This window comes from Engystomops pustulosus, chromosome 6 (genome assembly GCF_040894005.1).
Source record: "Engystomops pustulosus chromosome 6, aEngPut4.maternal, whole genome shotgun sequence".
Taxonomy (NCBI): Eukaryota; Metazoa; Chordata; class Amphibia; order Anura; family Leptodactylidae; genus Engystomops; species Engystomops pustulosus.
Window position 1 is genome coordinate 108,953,195 of NC_092416.1, and position 21,881 is coordinate 108,975,075.

Consider the following 21,881-nt stretch of genomic DNA (forward strand, 5'->3'; position numbering starts at 1 on the left):
CTTTTTAGAACATTTTTGTGTAGAGATTTTATGAAAAATGTACATTTTTGGAGTGTTTTTCTGGTTTTGTTTTTACGGCGTACACCGGGCGGGTCCAATAATGTTTCCAATAATTGTTTTTTTTTTTTCACTTTATTGCATGTGTATAGGGAATATTTGTGTTTAGGGGACTTTAACTTTATTTAATTAATTATTTTTATTAAAAAATGTATTTACGTAATGTTTTTAACTTTTTTAATTAACTCTTACAGGTTAGCTTGAACAAGCGACCCACATGCTGCGCATGCTCGGTGTGTTACAGCCAGGTCCTGTCAGAAGGCAGGGACCCGGCTCCCAGAGGAGGATCGCGCAGCCTCAGGCTTAGGGGTGTGTTAGGGGTTAACACCCACGATCAGAGAAATCTCTGATCGCGGGTGTCAGCAATGATATATAGCCAACACCCGCAGCTTCTGGCCCTGGCTCCTTTCAAGAGCCGGGGCCAGAAGTTTGACGTATTAGTACTGCATTTTGCAGTACTGCATTTTGCAGTGCGATGCAGTATTACGTTAAATGTCGGGAAGGGTTAAAGGGCCTGTAGCATTTTAATTCTTTACTATAGTATTAGTAGAAAAATATTGTGGACAAAGGGTAGTGAAATGTTAAATAACAACTAATTACCTATTAGCTTATATTTTATTGACGCATATTAATTATGCTTATTCCCGGAAAACCCCCTTAATACGTAGATTAATCACTTTCCCAACACATTTCAAATTCTGAATGAGTACATAAGAAAAAATAACACCAAAAATTAGCAACACATTTATAAAATTACTTCAGTTCACCTTCCATTTCCCAGAACCTGCTGAAAGCATGTGTGAACCTAACCTAAATGGGGACACTGCCATGAGGATCATTTGGGGAGCTAAAAATCCACAAAGCTTTGACTGCAAACCTTCACCTACTATTCTAGTTGTGCAAGAGTCCAAAACAACATTTAGCAGCTCTGTTCTGCCTGCAAACCCTAACTCCACCATACACATAATAGGCAATATTAACTTGGTTCACTCTCGACCCTTCAAGTCAAACCTTCCAGAAAATAATTTGTTGTATCGAGGCATAGTTAAAGGAGTTGTATGGCTGCAGACATTGTTGTTCACTGTCTAGTTAAACTACAAACACTCTCTACACTAATTAATAACTAATGTTATTAATGATAAGTGGGGGTATTATAGAAGATAAGGTTACAAGTAGAAGGTCAGCAGTGGTTTTTACGCACCCATCTCCTGGGAAACGACAGGTACATATACTGCAAAGCTCGTCGTGGTCTGCAGTGATCTGTGGCCGTTTGCAAACAACAGCCTTCTGTATGCGCACAATGTAATACAAGGCTGCTTTGCTTATATGGTGCCGGATTGAGCCAGGGGAGCTTGCAGAGTTTACACGGCAGTAGTGCACGTTCCACAATTCTAGCACACAGCACAAGTAGCCAATAGCTACTGTGCTGTGCATTCTGTGCACGAGCACCCTCTGCTCCGTGGGACTTTTGAAATTCTGATGTTATGTTTCATTAGAACAGTGTAAAGGCAGCAACATACTTAAAATGCCAACAGGGAACAATAGGCAAAATCCTGTGCTGTCAACCCACGAAAATGGTAAATGGTCCCTTAATCAAAAGTTGTTTGAGAAGGTAAGCCCCACATGATGTGGCCACATTCATGGCCTAAAAAAAATAATGGTAATAATGATCTTTATATAGCGCCATCAAATTCCGAAGCGTTTTACAAAGCATAGTGGACATAGACAAATATTATAGTACAAACAGTCATATGGAACAATAGGAGTGTGGGACCTGCTTAAGAGCTATATTAGGCTACCTCTAAAAAACCTCTCAGCTTTTCGTGAAGTGGGCGGGACATCCTGGTTGTGACATCAGCTTTGGGAAATGATACCAATAGAAGTCAGGGAATTCATGTGAACAAACTGCTCAGCAAATCAGGACACAGAATCAGTGTTAATTAATTAGATGACAGATCCAATGAAAAAACATCTTGAAGCATGTCATTCCTCTGTCAGTAAGCAATAGTCATTATAAACTTACATTACATAGTTGTATCCACCACAATCTTTATTTATTTATTTTTTTACAAGTTAATTTTCACATATAAAGTAGCCCTATAAAAGACTGGAAAAAGCACACAGATGGGTCTAAACTCCTGTCGCAGCAGGAGTACTGCCCGCTTATAACAAATGTGAAATAGCACATTACCAACTATTGTTATATGAAAAACATTGATAAACAATAACTATAACCTGAAACTAGTATTCCCGTCTCCCTTAAGGCACTACAAAAAGAAGGCAAGTGGAGCAGCTGACAATATTATACATAGGTTGTACAAAAGTTATCCCAGGTGGACCAGACCGTGTCAAACTTATCCATCCGGCTGTTTATTTGCACTGTCAAATGCTCCATCAATCGTATGTCCTTAATTCGAGTGTATAGGTCTAAAATGGAAGGCAGAGCGGCCTTTTTCCAGAACAGGGATATTAGGCACTTGGCAGCTGTGAGTATATTGGCCTTAGAATTTAAGATTCGCACTTGACAGACCTGTCTACTGCTTGCTTCTTCAGAATGCTCCCACTCCTTTTCAAGGTACTCAGATGATCAGCCTGGATGTCTTGACTTTCTTAATCAATGGGAAAAGTGCAAGTAAGGCTAAGCTAACACTACCTTCAGCATATCCATTATTTTATCTCTGTTTAACCCCTTAATGACCGCCCTATCGGGAATCTACGTCGGTCATTAAGGGTACTTCTTCTGACGCGACGCCTTTCTGTGGCGCTGCGTCAGAAGAAGATTTCGGGACATCGGGTCAGTATAGTGCCGGTGTCGGGCTGTGATATCACAGCCCAGACCCGGCACTAACACACGGGATCGGAAAAACTCTGATCCCGGGTGTTTAACCCCTTACACGCCGCGGTCAAGTATGACCGCGGCGTGCAAGTGTGTCCCACGTGGAACGGACCCCCCCCGGTGTGCTTACCGGGGGATCCGATCCCTCCTGCCGCTGCCCCGGGTCCGGCGAGTGACCCGGGGCTTCCTGCTCCTCTTCTCGCTGGGTTCTGCCTTCCTGGCAGGACCCGGCTGTATGTAACTAAGCATGCGCAGCATGCTCAGTTACTTACACTATACACTGCAATACAAGTGTATTGCAGTGTAGAGGCTTGAATAAGTGATCGGATGATCGCTTGTTCAAGCCAAAAGGTGGAAAATATGTGAAAGTAAAAAAAAAAAGATTAAATCATTTTATAATAATAATAATTAAATAAATAAATAAAATAAAGTCCCATAATCTCCCCAGTTACACATATAATGCAAATACAGTATATAAAACACAAAAACACACGAAAAATGTACATATTTGGTATCACCGCGCCCGTATTAATCTGTACAATAAATCTAAATCAATATTGAACCCGCTCAGTGAACAATGAAAAAAAAAAACTACGAAAAACTTCCCGTAATATACAATTTTTCATCAAACACCATCACAAAAAATGTTCTAAAAAGTGATCAAAAAAAGCTACGTTCCCTAATATGATACGACTGAAAAGAACAACTCTTTTCACAAAAAATAAGCCCTCAACCAGATCTGACAACAGAAAAATACAGAAGTTATGGCCCTAAAAAGTTGTCAATAGTAAAAACAATGCGATATTCTCCAATATTGGTTTTGCTCAGGAAAATTGAGCAAAGATAAGAAAAACTATATAAATGAGGTATCACCGCAATCATAGTGAACCCGAGAATGAGGATAAAATATTATTTTTACATTACGGTGAACGGGGGAAAAAAAAATGCCAAAAACCAAAATAAAAATTGATGATTTTGTTTGTGTCCCCCTTGAAATAGTTAATAAAATCTCATGAATAAGCTATAGACCTCCTAAATGAATTATCTATACATTGTATCTCATCCCGTAAAAAATAAGCCCTCATACGTTTGCATTACAAAAAAAAATAAAAATGTACAGGTTGTACAATGTGACAATACAAATCTGCTGTTAATGGCGCCTCTATTCATTCTATACTTGGCCGTGCGCCCGTACAGATGTTTACCACCACATATGGGGTATCAGTACACTCGGGAGGAATTGGGCATCAAACGTTGCAGTGCGTTTCATCATTTAATTTATTCTGAAACTGTCAGTTTGGCCTAAATGAATGTATTTTCCAAAAAAATTCCATAGTTTCTAAATCGCAGGTCCATATTGTTTTAACCCATGTGAAACACTTAAAGGGTTAATGGACTTAATAGAAGTTGTTTTACATACGTTGAGGGGTGAAGTTTCTATAGTGGGGTAATTTATGGGGTTTTACTATTATTTAGGCCTTACAAAGTCACTTGGAAGCTGAGTTTTCCCTCAAAATGTCAGTTTTGGCAATTTTCATGAAAATGAGAAAAATCGCACCTAAAGTTCTGCACCTCATAACATCCTAGAAAAATGACAGGAAGCATAAAATATCATCCCAACATAAAGGGGACATTCCGTATATGTAATTTATCATATGTATATTATATGTATATTACGAGAGATTTATAACTCGATCTCTTAATTCAAATCCCCATATAAGATAAGCCATTTAAAACATTGATCAAGAATGTCTTGTATTAGACCTCTGGGATCGCTGCAACAAACAGATGAGACAATGATTATCACATGTTCGGAACGGTCACGTGATTGGAGGCATGGTCAGCTGATGCATCTCCTAGGAAACAAGCGTCTTGTTTCCTGAGGTACAGATTTGCGTATGTGGGGTCACACGGAGTCCCCATCGCTGTACCTCTGCATTGGTGGAAGAAGGCATCTCTAAGAGTAAGTAGTTATGGCTGAGGACATATTCAAGAAGGTCCAATGTGAACTCATTGTGCTGGTAGTATTGAATGCCCCTTGCCTATAGGAAGAAGCATAACGCTTGGACCCCTTGTGCATGTGGGATCAAGGAGTAGAGCGCTTCCATATCCAGGCGGGCAAGATTGTGATTTTCCCTTACGTCCCCATGACGGCCCCAGCTGGAGGATGACCCCTTGTCCTCTGTGGTGACAGGAAGCAGAGAAGTTAAAAGGCCCCACCCTGGCATCCATACTCCAGTGTCTTCCTGTCCCTACACAGGGCAGGGAGCAGAGATGGAACTCTCCTCACATGCTTCCTCCAGGTGGGGCAGTGGGGGGAGTACGAACCTGCAGGCACGGGCCGGACACTTACCCTGCCAGTCCCGGACCTCGCCTCGACGCATCGCGTGTCCTCCCTGGCTCCGATGGGGACTGTTGTGCCGGCTCTACCCCCGACTCCGCGTAGATCCAGGGTACCCGGAAGTCGGAGCACACGTGGTGGCTCCGGTCAGGTGCTCCGACGCTTCTCTTGAGAACTTCCTGTCGCACCGGAAGTGACGTTTTGGGTCACTGAAAGGCCGGAGCGCACGTGGTAACCTTGGTCACGTGCTCCGGCGTGCAGATTAGATGACTTCCAGTCGCACCGGAAGTGACGTATTGGGGCTCGGCGGCGCCAAAATTTAAAGGTTGTTCGCAGGTAGTCACTCTGACTCTGAGGTCTAGATCGCCTACCGCTACGCCGATAAGGTACTGTACACTATGCCCATGTGTTAATGTACTTAATACTGCAATATATTCTGCTGTATGTGAATAAGCCCCCCTTACCTATAAATTATAGGTGCCCATGGAAGTATCTATCTTTCCTAGCGAGGTCCTTGCCATGGAATCTTCTGTATCAGAACCCGTGTCTACGGGCACATTGCACAATGGACCCAGATCACATCCAACCCTTGGATTCTAGACATAATAAAACTAGGTTACAATCTAGAATTAACATCTCTTCCTCCCCACAAGTTTATCCTTACCAAGTTGGCGTCTCAAAAGTCGACTGCTTTAATTTTTCAGGAAGTCCAGAAACTTATTCAGATGGACGTAATTACACCAGTACCAAAAGGAAGGTGGAAGTGCGGACACTTCTCCCCCTTGTTTCTCATTCAAAAGCCAAAATGATTTGCAACCTCAGAGGCTTGAACCAGCATCTCTTGTACAGGAAGTTCAAGATGGAGTCAATAAAATCTGCAGTAACATTGATCCATCCGGGAGCCTACATGTGTACGTTAGACTTGAAGGATGCGTATTACCACATCCCTATTTACCTTCCGGCTCAGAAGTTTCTGAGGTTCGCAATAGTCTCACCACAAGGAGAATATCTATGCTTCCAACACAGCATACACAGCATACACACACCTTTCGGGATTGCATCAGCTCCGAGAGTGTTTTCCAAAATAATCATAGAGGTCGTAGCCTTCTTGAGGACGCATCAAGTCCTGGTCATCCCATACTTGGAGAGAGAAGTCAGAACGCCTGGTATGTCAAGTCAACATTTTTCTTCATCGCCAGAGATGCTCCATAAGAGATGCTATGAAGCTTCTGGAACAGTTAACATCTTGCATCCAGTGTGTCCAGTGGGCACAGAACCATACGAGAGTCCTGCAAGGCTGGATACTGCAATCATGGGACAAAGATCCCCTACATCTGGACAATCGCATCAGCATTACTCCTGCGGTCAAACAATCCTTAGAGTGGTGGACCATTCCCGCACATCTACAGAAGGGGGTTCCATGGCATCCCTGGCCCCTATCTATAGTCCAAACAGATGCAAGTCAAAAGGGCTGGGGTGCGAACATAGTAGGGTCCTTCTTCCAGGGAAACTGGCCTCCTCCTATCCAAAGGATGTCTTCCAACTATCGAGAAATGAGAGCAGTCCTGGAAACCTTGAAGATAGCCAGTCATCTGTTGGTAGGTCAGCTCGTGAAAGTTCGGACAAGATCGGACAATTCCACGACGATAGCTTACCTTCAACATCAAGGGGGTACAAGATCTCCAGACCTTATAGACCTCTCGAGCAAAATATTCTCTTGGGCAGAAATGAACATCAAGTCCCTATCAGCAGTTCATCTGAGAGGAAGGGACAACAAGGTGGCAGACTTTCCGAGCAGAAAAAAACTAGACCACAACGAATGGTGTCTGAACCAGCAAGTATTCCATCTTCTAATCCAGATGTGGGGCATGCCTGTAGTGGATCTGTTTGCCACCAGGGAAAATACAAAAGCAGATCTTTTCTACTCTCTGTTATTCAGAGACCGCCTCGAAGTTGGACGCATTCACCCACAAGTGGGATGCTTCTCTGGCATATGCTTTTCCTCCTCTGCCTGTAATAGCAAGAGTTCTTCGGAAAATTCAAGGAAAATTCTAAGGTCATTCTGATCGTTCCTTTCTGGCCCAAAAAGAGCTGATTTCTGCTCCTGAAGAAGATGGCTCTAGCAGAACCTCTTATGCTACCCATTAAGAAAGATCTTCTCTACCAAGGGCCACTATTTCATCCGAATCCGCAGGATCTCAAGCTCTCAGCCTGGATCCTGAAAGGAGCTTCTTGAGGGCAAAAGGCCTTTCTGACAAGGTAATCTCTACTCTACAATCTAGTAGAAAACGGGTTACCTCAGCTGTATACCTGAAAATTTGAAAGAAGTTTATTTCTTTCTGTGGTCCAGCAGTCCCCAATCCGTCTTCTCCTAATATCTTACAGATCTTAAATTTCCTGCAAGCTGGGTTCGACATGGGCCTTAAAACAAGTATCCTTAAAGTCCAGATTGCAGCGCTAAGTGTGTTCTTTGATTCATCCCTGGCTGACCATAGACGGATAAAAAGGTTTGTAAGAGCGACTGTCCGAATCAGGCCCTCAGTGAAATCTTCACTGGCTCCCTGGGACTTATCCTTAGTGCTAAATTTTCTTACTGGGCCTCAGTTTGAACCGATTGAATCTGTAAGCCTTAGAAATCTAACTTTGAAAACAACCTTCCTAATTGCAATTACTACTGCAAGAAGGATTGGGGAGATTCAGGCACTGTCTATAAATGAACCTTATTGTTTAATTTCGGACGATAGGATCATTCTAACGCTTGACCCAAACTTTGTTCCTAAGGTTTGCACAGCTTTCCACCGCTATCAGGAAGTGGTTCTACCTTCATTCTGTCAGAACCCAAGGTCCGCTAAGGAAATCGCCTGGCATTCCCTGGATGTAAGGAGAACAGTACTTAGGTACATAGAAGTCTCTAAGGTCTGGCGAAAAGACTCTATAATTCTTCTCCAATACCAAGGGAAGAACAAAGGGAAAAAGGCATCAAAAGCGTCTTTATCCAGATGGATTAAAACCGTAAAAGCCCATTTCACAAGAGCGATGGCTACCTCCTGGGCTGAAAGAAGAGGAGCCACAGTTGAACAAATATGTAAAGCGGCTACCTGGTCTTCTTCACTTACCTTCGCTAGACATTACAGGCTGGACATTCCGAATAACATGGACCTTTCCTTTGGGAGAAAGATACTACAGGCCGTAGTCACTCCCTAAAAAATAATTCATCTGGTATATCTCCAGGTGGGGCCGTCATGGGGACGTAAGGGAAAAAGTGAATTAATCTTACCGGTAATTTCATTTCCTTTAGTCCACCATAACGGCCCATATATTCCCCCCCCCCCCTAGGTTATGTGATTTGATTTATTTAAAATCTTGCAATTGTTTGTCTATAATAACAGGCAATAAATCGGGTTGCATCCAAGCCGGTGTAGTTATTTGGTAGACACTGGAGTATGGATGCCGGGGTGGGGCCTTTTAACTTCTCTGCTTCCTGTCCCGACAGAGGTCAAGGGGTCATCCTCCAGGTGGGGCCGTCATGGTGGACTAAAGGAAATGGAATTACCGGTAAGACTAATTCACTCTTTTGTCTATCTGTAATCCTTCCAATTTCTTGAGTACATCCATTGTATCTCTCACATACGATAGGAGGGATAATACGAAGGGCCTCAACATTTTATCCAAATAGTAACTGGCATTTTGTGTCAGATAGTTCATACCTGACACTTTCGGTATCTCCTTTGAGGGCGGGTAGCCTTTATGGACTTTGGGGATAGAATAGAAAACAGCAATTTGAGGGGCTAATACCATGCACACCGCACAGACATATGTTGACATCACCCTTGCACAGTTTGCTTAATTCTAAAGACCTCCTAGGGTTTAAGTCATGTTGTTAGCAGCAGCTAGTATAGTTATGGAAAGTTGAGAACTTAGACCTATACAGGAAGTCCCCTACTTAAAGGGAACCTACCACCACGAATCTACCTATAAAGGTAGATCGGGTGGTAGGTGGATGTAAGGGACGTGAGGATAGCTCTTTTTAGAGCTAATCCTCACGTCCCCGCTAACTTTAGGTACACTTTATTCCCCTAATATGTAGATTTCGTTATGCGGCTACTGGGGCGTGGAGTAGCCGGCACGAGGCTACACAGCGCGGCTACTCCACGCCCCAGTAGCCAAATTACTCCTCCTACCCGGTTGCGTGCGGCGCGCAGCTCCTCGTAGCTGCGCGCCCTCGTCCGTCATGATGGCGTTCTGCGCATGCGCAGAACGCCGGCCGACGGCTGAGCAGTCCCAGCTCCGAGGCCGGAGCTACTGCGCATGCGCAGTAGCCGGCTTGTCGGACGAGAGCGCGCAGCTACGAGGAGCTGCGCGCCGCAAGCAACCGGGTAGGAGGAGTAATGTGGCTACTGGGGCGTGGAGTAGCCGCGCTGTGTAGCCTCGTGCCGGCTACTCCACGCCCCAGTAGCCGCATAACGAAATCTACATATTAGGGGAATAAAGTGTACCTAAAGTTAGCGGGGACGTGAGGATTAGCTCTAAAAAGAGCTATCCTCACGTCCCTTACATCCACCTACCACCCGATCTACCTTTATAGGTAGATTCGTGGTGGTAGGTTCTCTTTAAGAACACCCGACTTACAGTCGAACACCTCTGCCCACTGTGACCTCTCGTGAACCTCTCTGGATGCTTTACTATAGTCCCAGACTGCAATGATCAGCTGTAAGGTGTCTGTAATGAAGCTTTATTGATAATCCTTGGTCCAATCACAGCAAGAAATTTTGAAACTTTTTTTTTTACTGATCTACAATGATAAAATATACATTTTTGACTTGCATACATACAAATTCAACTTAAGAACAAACCTATGGAACCTATCTTCTATGTAACCCGGGGACTGCCTGTAGTTCAGCCATTTTAGGAAGTGGACTAGATAAAACTAGGTCTGCAGCATATGAACAACCATCTAGCAATATTGCACTACTACACAGGGGCCATGAGAGCAATGTATCTCACTCCTCCTTTGTGCATATATATTGCTCCTGGTTTGTAGCTGAATGTTACAGCCAAATCTTGAAATAATCGTGGTGATGTAAATCAACAACTTGTTTTAGACACTGGCTTAAGGCAGCAATAGACGGGGCAATATGAGAAATAACTTTTGTTTGTGAGCACAATACCGTCCAGTTCAGTTTTTTAATTTTAAGAAATAAAAGCTACGTTTTATTTTTTGACATGCCTCCAAGTTCAGTGAATCTACTTAGCATGTAAGACTGCAGTTTTATGATAAATCATAACACCCTACACATACGGTCAGTCATCCCTGATTGTTAACTTGTGAGAATCAGACACAATTGCAGTGATATTATTACTTACCAGTTTGTGTGTACAAGACTTAGAAATGGATTTTACCCCAATTGGGTCCTCTCAAAAGCAGAAAAAGTGTCTCAATATAGGATAGAAAATTACTGATTGATCGCACATTGTCCAGTTCAGATGAAAACTGAAATACAACCTCTATAACAGTGATGGCTAACCTATGGCAATGGTGCCAGAGGTGGCACTCAGAGCCCTTTCTGTTAGTACTCAGGCCATCACCAGAGATGACTCCAGGTATCTTCCTGCAGTCCTAGACAGCCCAGGTTTTTCTGTGCACAGAGCTATTTTAAAGTGACAGCTCTACCTGGGACTATTCTCTGCTTTATTGGTGTCCTCAGGGTGCTGGTATTAACCCCTTAAGGACGCAGGGTTTTTCTGCTCATTTCTCGCTCTCCAACTTCAAAAATCCATAACTTTTTCATTTTTACGTGTACAGACCTGTGTGAGGGCTTATTTTGTGCGTAACAAATTTTACTTTCCCGTAATGTTATTTATTTTAACATGCCGTGTACTGCAAAGCTGAAAAAAAATTCCAAATGTGGAAAAATTGAAAAAAAACGTTCTTGTGGGCTCAGTTTTTATGACTTTCACTCCAAATAACATGCCTACTTTATTCTTTGGTTCGGTGCGATCGCGGTGAAACCAAATTTATATAGGTTTTATTGTGTTTTAATACATTTTCAAAAATTAAACGAATGTGTACAAAAAAGAAAAAAAAATTTTTGCCATCTTCTGACGCAATGGGTGATGGGTCATTTTTTTGCGAAATGAGGCGACGTTTTCATTGCTACCATTTTGAGGTCTGTGCGACATTTTTATCATTTTTTATTTCATTTTTTGTTATGTAAAAAGGTGTAAAAGTCGCATTTCGGACATTTGGGCGCCATTTCCCGCCTCGGAGGTCACCGCCGCCCGTAACCGTTTTTATATTTTGATAGATCGGGCATTTTGGGACGCGGCGATACCTAATATGTTTGTGATTTTTACTGTTTATTATGTTTTATATCCGTTCTAGGGAAAGGGGGGTGATTTGAATTTTTAATATTTTATTAATTTTTTTTATATTTTAAACTTTTTTTCTTTCTTTTTTTTTTCACTATTTTTTAGACCATCTAGGGTACATTAACCCTAGATAGTCAGATCGCTTCTACCATATACTGCAATACTTCTGTATTGCAATATATGGCATTTTTGCAGCACATTCATTACAATGAGCCACTGGCTCATTGTAACGAATCTGCAGAAGCCATGTAGCCTCGTGTCAAAAGAAGACCCGAGGCTACCATGGCAACTTTGCCGGCGGCAATCACATGGTTAATAGTTATGGTAAACGTTATTAGCGGTGGGGGTTTTCTGCAAAATGCAAAAACCCCCACCTTTGTATGGAGAGGACTCAGCCCGTGAGCCCTCTTCATATATCCCTTATACCTCTGCGCCGTAGAGCTACGGCGCAGAGCGTTAAGGGGTTAATGAAAACTGTGACGGAGAAGGGAGTATAAATCACTAATTAAATTTCTGTGTTAGCACTTTGCGATAAATAAATGGGTCTTTGTTGTAGTTTGAGGACTCGGCCTCTAAAACGTTTGCCATCACTGCTCTATAAGTTTGGTGTTGAGCAACACACCAGAGAGGGCAGCATATATACAGACACAACTCTTTCCATTTACAATACTACCCCAGTAAGCACCTTACAATGTCCAATACCTGTTACTTTGTTCAAAGAAAGAAAACCTTCAAAAATGGTGCAGGAACTAAGTCCAATTACATTAAGAATTTCATTAGTTGTAACACCTTGCAATTCTCCTGATTTACAATATCCATTGCAGCACGTGCAAGCTTCTGAAAATAGGGAAAACCAGTCGCTAATGTAAAGGGGTTATCCGAGAGTAGCAATAAATTAGGGACGCGCATTAAAAAAAATAAATATATGTGCACTTGCCTCATCAGTCGCTCCTGATGTCCCGCGTCATGGTTCGCCTGTTCAGCCCACGGATGCTGCGCTCGGGGAGCTGCTGGCCACTCCCTTCTGTCACCATATCCCAGCGCCTACAATGCTGAGTGATGTTCCCAGAGTGCAGCCGGTGCCTAATTTATTGCTATTCTCGGATAACCCTTGTTAGGTAATATTCCTGATGCACATCAATGATATCTCCAGCCCTGAAGGTCGCAATCTATATGGTGCTTCTAAACTCTTTCTCCATGCACATGGATCACATAACCATTGTTTTTTTTTTTTTCTAATGTTGCTTTTATTTTCACTTGGATGTTTACGCTCCTTTGGACGTCCTCTGCTTTACCTTCAGGACATTGGATTCAGCCTTCATACTGAACATTAGTTAACGTTAGTTTACTGTATTCAAATTAATCATTTTTCATGGAAAGAGGTGATTCTTCTCTTTCACAGGAAAAAAACCCCCCTGAGATATCAAAATCCAGGGATCCATAGTTGCATCCCTCTGAATTGCACACCCTCCCCTCCAGCTTCTTAGCCAACAGAAAAGCTTTTCTCAGCTCACAGATCAAGTAAATATTGACTTTATCTGTTGCTAATAATGTCAACTAGTGTTAATGTTATTAAATCTCTCCTACCCAGAGCAGTCTGAGAGCACGTTTGTTTTCTGGCTTATGGCAAATAATGAGACAAAACTTCCAGTACTGGCTGGAAGTGAAAGGATTAATTTATCAGAAACATTTCTAGACGGCTCTGTATGCATCAGTAAACTAGTCCTGAAGTGTTTTCTCTTTCCCTGCCTTGGGATTGCATTTGGATGTCCCAAAGGCTCTCTGTACCTCAATGACACAGGCAAAATAAAATAGATTTTAATTCTCATAGTTTGCAAGTCCCTTTTTCGTGGTTTTTTTCCAAACTGTATTGCGTCTTTCGTATGCCATGCACTGAGTAGGGGCTTTGATCCCCACACCATATAGCCCTCACTGGTGGAGGGCTGCAATGATAGTTGACTTCTTTTCTCCCATCTCTCTACTGCATCTCAGCCCCAGTGATCTTCTCCCAAGTTTGCTTAGTTTAGCTAAGGTCAAGGAAGTACTTCTTCTTTTTAAGTATTATGGAATCCACTGTGCTCTAAGATCCTGATCAGATCTGTGCCCTGCCACAATTCTCCGAGCTCCTTGGGCTGTTCCTTAGACCTCTTAATTCTCGTGTGCTCTGACATGCACAGTAAACTGTGAGATCTATTATAGACAGGTGTGTGCCTTTCCTAATCCAGTCTAATCAGTTTAATTAAACACACCTGGACTCCAATGAAGGAGCACAACCATGTCAGGGAATATCAGAACGAATTGGACATTGTGTTGTTTAAATATTGTTGTCATATCAAGGGGTCTGAATACTTATGACATTGTGATATTTCAGTTTTCTTGTTTAAATAATTTGCTAAAATATCTACATTTCTGGTTTGGGTCAGAGTGTACATTAACCCCTTACTGACATTTGACCTAAAAGTACTTCATGGCGAGCGGTGTGTTCCTGCATCATGCAGTACTATTAGGTCATGCTTCAGGCACCGGCTCCTGAAGGGAGCTTCTGCCAGAAGCTGCGAGTGTCAGCTGGCACTAGCTTTAACCCTTACACGCAAGGGTTTTCTACACTTGATTCGACCCCTTGCAGCGTTTACTAGGGGTCTGCTGCCTACTAGCAGGACCCGGCTGTAACACACTGAGCATGTAAAGCAGTGTGTTACATAACACAGTGTAATAAATCTGTATTACACTTTTTTACCACTGAAAACAACAGCTCAACACATAAATAATAATCCCTAAACCAGCTCTGTTAACAAAAAATAATACAATTATGTCCCCAAAAAGATGTTAATAAGAAAATATTTTCTCTATTCATTTTTCGCCAGTAAAATTGTAAAAATATATTAAAAATTCTATACTAGAGTATAAGCTGACCCGAGTATAAGCCGAGGTACCTATTTTAACACAAATAACTATGAAAACCTATTGACCTGGAGTATAAGCCGAGGGTGGGAAACGCAATGGTCACAGCCCCCCCAGTATATATCCTGCCAGCCCCTGCCCTACCAGTATATAGCCGGCCAGCCCATGCCCTACCTGTATATAGCCTGCCAGCCTCTGCCCTACTAGTATATAGCCTGCCAGCCTCTGCCCTACCAGTATATAGCCTGCCAGCCTCTGCCCTACCAGTATATAGCCTGCCAGCCTCTGCCCTACCAGTATATAGCCTGCCAGCCTCTGCCCTACCAGTATATAGCCTGCCAGCCTCTGCCCTACCAGTATATAGCCTGCCAGCCTCTGCCCTACCAGTATATAGCCTGCCAGCCTCTGCCCTACCAGTATATAGCCTGCCAGCCTCTGCCCTACCAGTATATAGCCTGCCAGCCTCTGCCCTACCAGTATATAGCCTGCCAGCCTCTGCCCTACCAGTATATAGCCTGCCAGCCTCTGCCCTACCAGTATATAGCCTGCCAGCCTCTGCCCTAGCAGTATATAGCCTGCCAGCCTCTGCCCTAGCAGTATATAGCCTGCCAGCCTCTGCCCTAGCAGTATATAGCCTGCCAGCCTCTGCCCTAGCAGTATATAGCCTGCCAGCCTCTGCCCTACCAGTATATAGCCTGCCAGCCTCTGCCCTACCAGTATATAGCCTGCCAGCCTCTGCCCTACCAGTATATAGCCTGCCAGCCTCTGCCCTACCAGTATATAGCCTGCCAGCCTCTGCCCTACCAGTATATAGCCTGCCAGCCTCTGCCCTACCAGTATATAGCCTGCCAGCCTCTGCCCTACCAGTATATAGCCTGCCAGCCTCTGCCCTAGCAGTATATAGCCTGCCAGCCTCTGCCCTAGCAGTATATAGCCTGCCAGCCTCTGCCCTAGCAGTATATAGCCTGCCAGCCTCTGCCCTATCAGTATTTAGCCTGCCAGCGCCCGTAGTATATAGAAAGCGTGCCCCCCTGATGTATATAGCCAGCCCCTTCCCAGAGTATGCTAAGCTTTTACTAAAAAAAAAATTAACACTGCACTCACCTTTTCGGCCTCCAATCTCCCCCCCCCCCCCCCCCCCAAAAAAAAAAAAAACCCACACACTTTGGTCCTCTGCTTGCTTCCGATCCTCCTCGGCTCCTCTGTTTGGGACCCGAAGAGTAGCGGAAGTACCCGTAGAGGCACTGGAACATCGGAAGCAAGAGGAGGACCTATGTCGGAAAGGTGAGTACCGTGGTAATTTCCTTTATAGACTCGGGGGTGTGTGTGTACATATATGGTAAATGATGTATGATCGTAATTGTAGTGATCCATAGAATATAGATAATGTTATTTTTATGGTATGGTGTACGGGCCCAAAAAATGCAAAAGGGAAACCATAATTTACGATTTTCTTTTCCTCTATACATTTAAGAGTTAATCAAGCCTCATCAATAAGCTAAATACCCAATAAAATGAAGTATTTTAAAGTGCATCTAATGTCGTAGAAAATAAGCCCTTTTATGTCCAAATTGCTAAAAAATTGATTGTATAGCCATTAAAAATTGACAATGCAAATCTATTCTCAATAGTGCACCTTCCCTAGAATGCCATGCAGTGTACCCATAAAGCAGGTAAAATCCACATATGGGGTTTTGACATGCTCTGGAGAAATTGGCTATCAAACTTTGCAGAGCGTTTTTTTTGGTATTTTTGAAATTTTTTTTTTTTGATATTTGAAATTATAATATTTTTGATCTTGGATAGATATATTATTTGAAATGATATGTATTTGAAATTTGGTATCCACTGAATGTATACGTTTCTTTGAAAGAACTTCAAGGACAAAAACACTTAGCAGGGTTAGTTATATTTACAGAATTTTGCCTGTGGCAAAGCAGTACTCTCCATATCCGAGTGTCAGTAAAATATAACTTTTATTCTAATTATTTAAAATAGAGTTGAGTAATTGATACAAATAAACTTATGTTTTAAAAAAACCCAACAATGTGTGGAGAGTTTATTTACGTGGTTACTATAGTTTCCACTCATTGTATAATGCCATTGATTGCACTAAAGTCTGGCTACACAGCGGGTAGGTATTGTTTAGTTAGATGCACTGTAGCCTAGTTTGCCGTTTTTGACACTAGATGTCAGTATATGTTTCCAATATCTCCACTGGCTACAATTAGCATTGTTCTATTGCAGTGGTGGCGAACCTATGGCACGGGTGCCAGAGGTGGCACTCAGAGCCCTCTCTATGGGCACTCAGGCCATCACCAGAGAGGACTCCAGGTATCTTCCTGCTGTCCCAGACAACCCAGGACTTGCTGTGCACGGAGCTATTATAAAGTGACAGTGCTACCTGGGACTACTGAAGGGGTAGGAAGCTGTGGACAGATCTGGATTATCATTGTAGCTCCTGCCCTGACAATTCTGCCTCTTTATGGGACCCTGGAGGGAAGCTACAATGATCATCCAATTTTCTTCTATTTTCTGCTTTATTGGTGTCTTCAGGGGGCTGATATGAATGAAAGCTATGACAGAGCACAGAGTATAAGTCACTAATTACATTTCTGTGTTGGCACTTTGCGATAAATAAGTGGGTCTTAGTTGTAGTTTGGGCACTTGGTCTCTAAAAGGTTCGCCATCACTGTTCTATTGTAACTCGTGCTATTCCTTCCCTTTCAAGCCCTTCAGTGCAAACTACAATAGCCTGTATTTGTGTAACTGGCTCTTTCTGCCTATAAAGGACCTAGCTCCGTCTGCAGTACAGTGCTATGCTCCACTCTTTCACACATTCATTGATCCTAAAAACCAAGGCCCCCCCAACATGTTTCGCCAGATCTCTGGCTTCATCAGGGGTAATGGGCTATATGTGGTGGCGGCTGAATTGTTTGGGGTTATATTAACTATGTTGTTCCCCCCTGTTTGTTCACTTAACCATACGTTAGCGATCTGTCCATATCCCACATCCAGGATAGGTTCGTTTCTTAAGTGACCCGTCAGTGAGCAAATGATGTTGAACAGTCCTAGTGACATCATTGCAATGCATCAACCAATGTATACATTTATTCAAGGCCAGTTGGCCAATTGTTACCTGTTTTCAGCGCATGCGAGCCGACTTGATAGTTGTTTGGAACAGCATGAGTTTGTGCGCAGGTCCCGGTACTTAGTTCGCTCGTAGCTTCGCCTTTACTGCACATGCCTGCCGACTTAATGTTTTCGTAGATCTCCGAGGTTTGTGCGCAGGTCCCGGTACTTAGTCGCTCGCGGCTCTGTTGTTACTGCGCATGCGTCCCGACTTGTGCTATCGCGGGTCTCCGAGATACAATGCGCAGGTCCCAACACTTAGTCTCACGCGGCTCGGTATGTGCTGTGTATGCCCCCTTACTGTAATCCAGGTGACTGTAGTTAGGTCACTGTTCGCTGTGCCCAGTGCTCATTTCTATATATGGGTCTCTTAGGCTATGTACAGTGGCATCGCTAGGTACAGTTTTTTAATAACGCTTGATGATATATGTGGTAATATATTCTTGTGTTTAATCTCATAAGGTGAAGTATCATCAGGGAATTTCCTTAGCTCATTAATACTTTTCAAGATTTATTTTGCTACCAGTCTCTAACTTTTATTTGCACAATTTATTGTGTAGTTAGTACTGTGACTAGTTAGGCTGATTTTTTTTATACATTAGGTGACCGCATGATACAGTAGAACTCCTCTTGTTCATCCCTCATTGATTGACATGAACATCTTTAAGAAATTAGGTTTTCATCAATTTATTGGGTCTTATGGACAGTTTTCTAATTTTCTTATTCATTCAACTTTTTAGAGTAGTGTTATTTTGTGTATGATTACTCCAGTCTAAACAAGATTATATCCTCATGAGGTGTTGGCTATATCTATGTAGTCTTATAAGAAAGCCACAAAGGTGAAGCCTTCATTCAGGCCATGTGGGCTCCGACATTTTAATCTATGGATCCGGCGCGCCTCTGTTTGTAGCAACAATTTATCCAGGTTTCCCTTTCTAGGACCCATTTTCAACTTCTCAATGCCCCAAAATTTTAAGCAGTTGATGTCACCATTATGTACTGTCTTAATATGCTTAGAGATTGGGGTATCTTTATTGGTGGTAATGGAACTCGGATGACCTGATCTTCGCAGTTCTTGAGTGTTCTTGAGTGAAGGGGACATGTGCACTGAGCTGCATATATGACCTCCTCACTCTTACAATTGATATATTGCTGGATGGTAAAATCTTCTCCATTTCTGGGGTTTGTGAAGGTTCTAGTACGGGGCATAAACTTACAGAATGTGTAGTTTCCACATGGGTATGAACCCAAGATCGTAGAACGTAGCCAGGTTTCATTCAATGGTTCTTTGGTAAAGTGACTTTTGACCAGGTGATCTCTGAGATTTTTTCCCCTTTGATAGGTTATTGCTGGGTAGTTTGTCAGTTTTTCTTTCAAGTCTTGATCTGCCAGTAAAATGGGCCAATATCTTTTGATGATGTTCGAGATCTGTTCAGCGTATGCATCGTAAGTTGCTATGCATTGTATCTGCTCCTGTTCTTGTTTGTGCTGAGTGGTTCTTATAAGAGTGTCCCTATCCATTCTCTTGGCTCTGGAACAAGCCCGATATAGATGTTTTTTGGGATATCCCCTGTTTTTAAATCTGTTGAACAGTAGGGTACATTCCTCATTAAACGATGTGTCACTTGTGCAGTTCCTGCGTGCTCGCAGGTATTGGCCCACAGGTATGCCCCTTTTGAGATTTTGTGGGTGCCAGCTACGCCAGTCCAGGAGGCTATGGGATGTTGGTTTGCGAAAAATTTGTGTTTCCACCTGCCGGTTGGTATTTATGGAAATTGTGAGATCTAAAAAGTTTATGGAATGTTCCTGGATTTCACTGGTAAATTTAGTGCCTATTGTGTTGTCATTTAGCATGTCCACAAAAAATGGGTCCTAGAAAGGGCGCGGGCGGCGCCGTCTTTATTACGATCGCCGCGCCCCGAACGTCATCGGGGGGTGGCAATCGGTTGCCATGGTAGCCTCGGGTCTTCGTTTGACCCGAGGCTATCTAGCTCCTGCAGATTCGTTACAATGAGCCAGTGGCTCATTGTAATGAATGAGCTGCAAAAATGCCATATATTGCAATACAGAAGTATTGCAGTATATGGTAGGAACGATCTGACCATCTAGGGTTAATGTACCCTAGATGGTCTAACAATTAGTGAAAAAAAAGAAAATATTAAAAATTCAAATCACCCCCCTTTCGCTAGAACTGATATAAAACATAATAAACAGTAAAAATCACAAACACATTAGGTATCGCCGCGTCCCAAAATGCCCGATCTATCAAAATATAAAAACTTTTACAGCCGGCGGTGACCTCCGAGACGGGAAATGGCACCCAAATGTCCGAAATGCGACTTTTACACCTTTTTACATAACATAAAAAATAGAATAAAAAATGATCAAAATGTCGCACAGTCCTCAAAATGGTAGCAATGAAAACGTCGGCTCATTTCGAAAAAAAATGACACCTCACACAGCTCCGTGCGCCAAAGTATGAAAAAGTTATTAGCTTCAGAAAATGGCAAAAAATTTTTTTTTCTTTTTTATACACATTTGAAAATGTATTAAAACACAATAAAACCTATATAAATTTGGTTTCACCCCGATCGCACCGAACCAAAGAATAAAGCTGAGGTGTTATTTTGAGTGCACAGTGAAAGTCGTAAAAACTGAGCCCACAAGAACGTGCTTTTTTTTTTTTCAATTTTTCCACATTTGGAATTTTTTTTCAGCTTCGCAGTACACGGCATGTTAAAATAAATAACATTACGGGAAAGTAAAATTTGTTACGCACAAAATAAGCCCTCACACAGGTCTGTACACGTAAAAATGAAAAAGTTATGGATTTTTGAAGGTGGAGAGCGAGAAATTAGCAAAAAAAACCTGCGTCCTTAAGGGGTTTAGAAACGAACCTATCCTGGATGTGGGACAGATCGCTAACGTATGGTTAAGTGAACAAACAGGGAGGAACAACATAGTTAATATAACCCCAAACAATTCAGCCGCCACCACATATAGCCCATTACCCCTGATTAAACCAGAGATCTGGCGAGGCATGTTGGGGGGCCATTAGCTTTGGTTTTTAGGATCAATGAATCTGTGAAAGAGTGGAGCATAGCACTGTACTGCAGACGGAGCTAGGTCCTTTATAGGCAGAAAGAGCCAGTTACACAAATACAGGCTATTGTAGTTTGTACTGAAGGGCTTGAAAGGGAAGAAATAGCACGAATTACAATAGAACAATGCTAATTGTAGCCAGTGGAGATATTGGAAACATATACTGACATCTAGTGTCAAAAATGGCGAACTAGGCTACAGTGCATTTAACTAAACAATACCTACCTGCTGTGTAGCCAGACTTTAGTGCAATCAATGGCATTATACAATGAGTGAAAACTATAGTAACCACGTAAATAAACTCTCCACACATTGTTGGGTTTTTTTAAAACATAAGTTTATTTGTATCAATCACTCACCTCTATTTTAAATAATTAGAATAAAAGTTATTTTTTACTGACACTTGGATATGGGGAGTACTGCTTTGCCACAGGCAACATTCTGTAAACATTTCTTTGAAAAACGCATTCATTTATCCAAAAATTTAAATTTCATAATTGCACACAATTTTGTTTAATCCCCTGTAAAACAATCAAAGGATTGACAAACTTCATGAAAGTTGTTTCACATATATTGTTTTACATAATTTATAGGGTTTTACTTTTATTAGACCTCTTAACTCCTTAATGGGGCAGCCCGTTTGTAAGTTAATGCTTACAAACCCATGCGCCGCCATCAGCAAGAAAACACCCGCGATCGGTGCCGAGACTTACCGGCTATGGAGAGGGCTCGGCCTGCGAGCCCTCTCCCTGCATCGGAACGCGACCGCCGCTGTGAATACACGGCGGGCGGTCGCGAACCGGTTAATGTAACCATCTTATATATTGGTATAGGTTTGACCAACCTCTTTTTATATATTACTATCAAGAATTATTTGCATTTAATGTATTGGGGAGTAGTAGGGGGCCCAACTACCCTTCCCAACTAAATTTCTTGGTGTATCACCATAAAATATTTGGAGATGCCCTTAGGGATCAGTACAGTAGAAACCCCTGAGAACTGACCCTATTTGAAAACTAAATCCCTCCATGAATGAATCTAGGGGTATAGTGAGCATTTTATCCCCACAGGTGGACCCCAAGGATGATGCATAACGGATAGTGCATAGTACAAAATAACCATTATGTCATCTTGTGCCCAGCT

At 42.5% G+C, this 21,881-nt stretch overlaps 1 protein-coding gene across 23 annotated transcripts in view; it reads left to right on the forward strand.

The window, feature by feature from the left end:
• ZMYND8 (zinc finger MYND-type containing 8) overlaps positions 1-21,881 on the forward strand; it is a 328,826-nt gene that overhangs the window by 124,375 nt on the left and 182,570 nt on the right. The window lies entirely within an intron of this gene.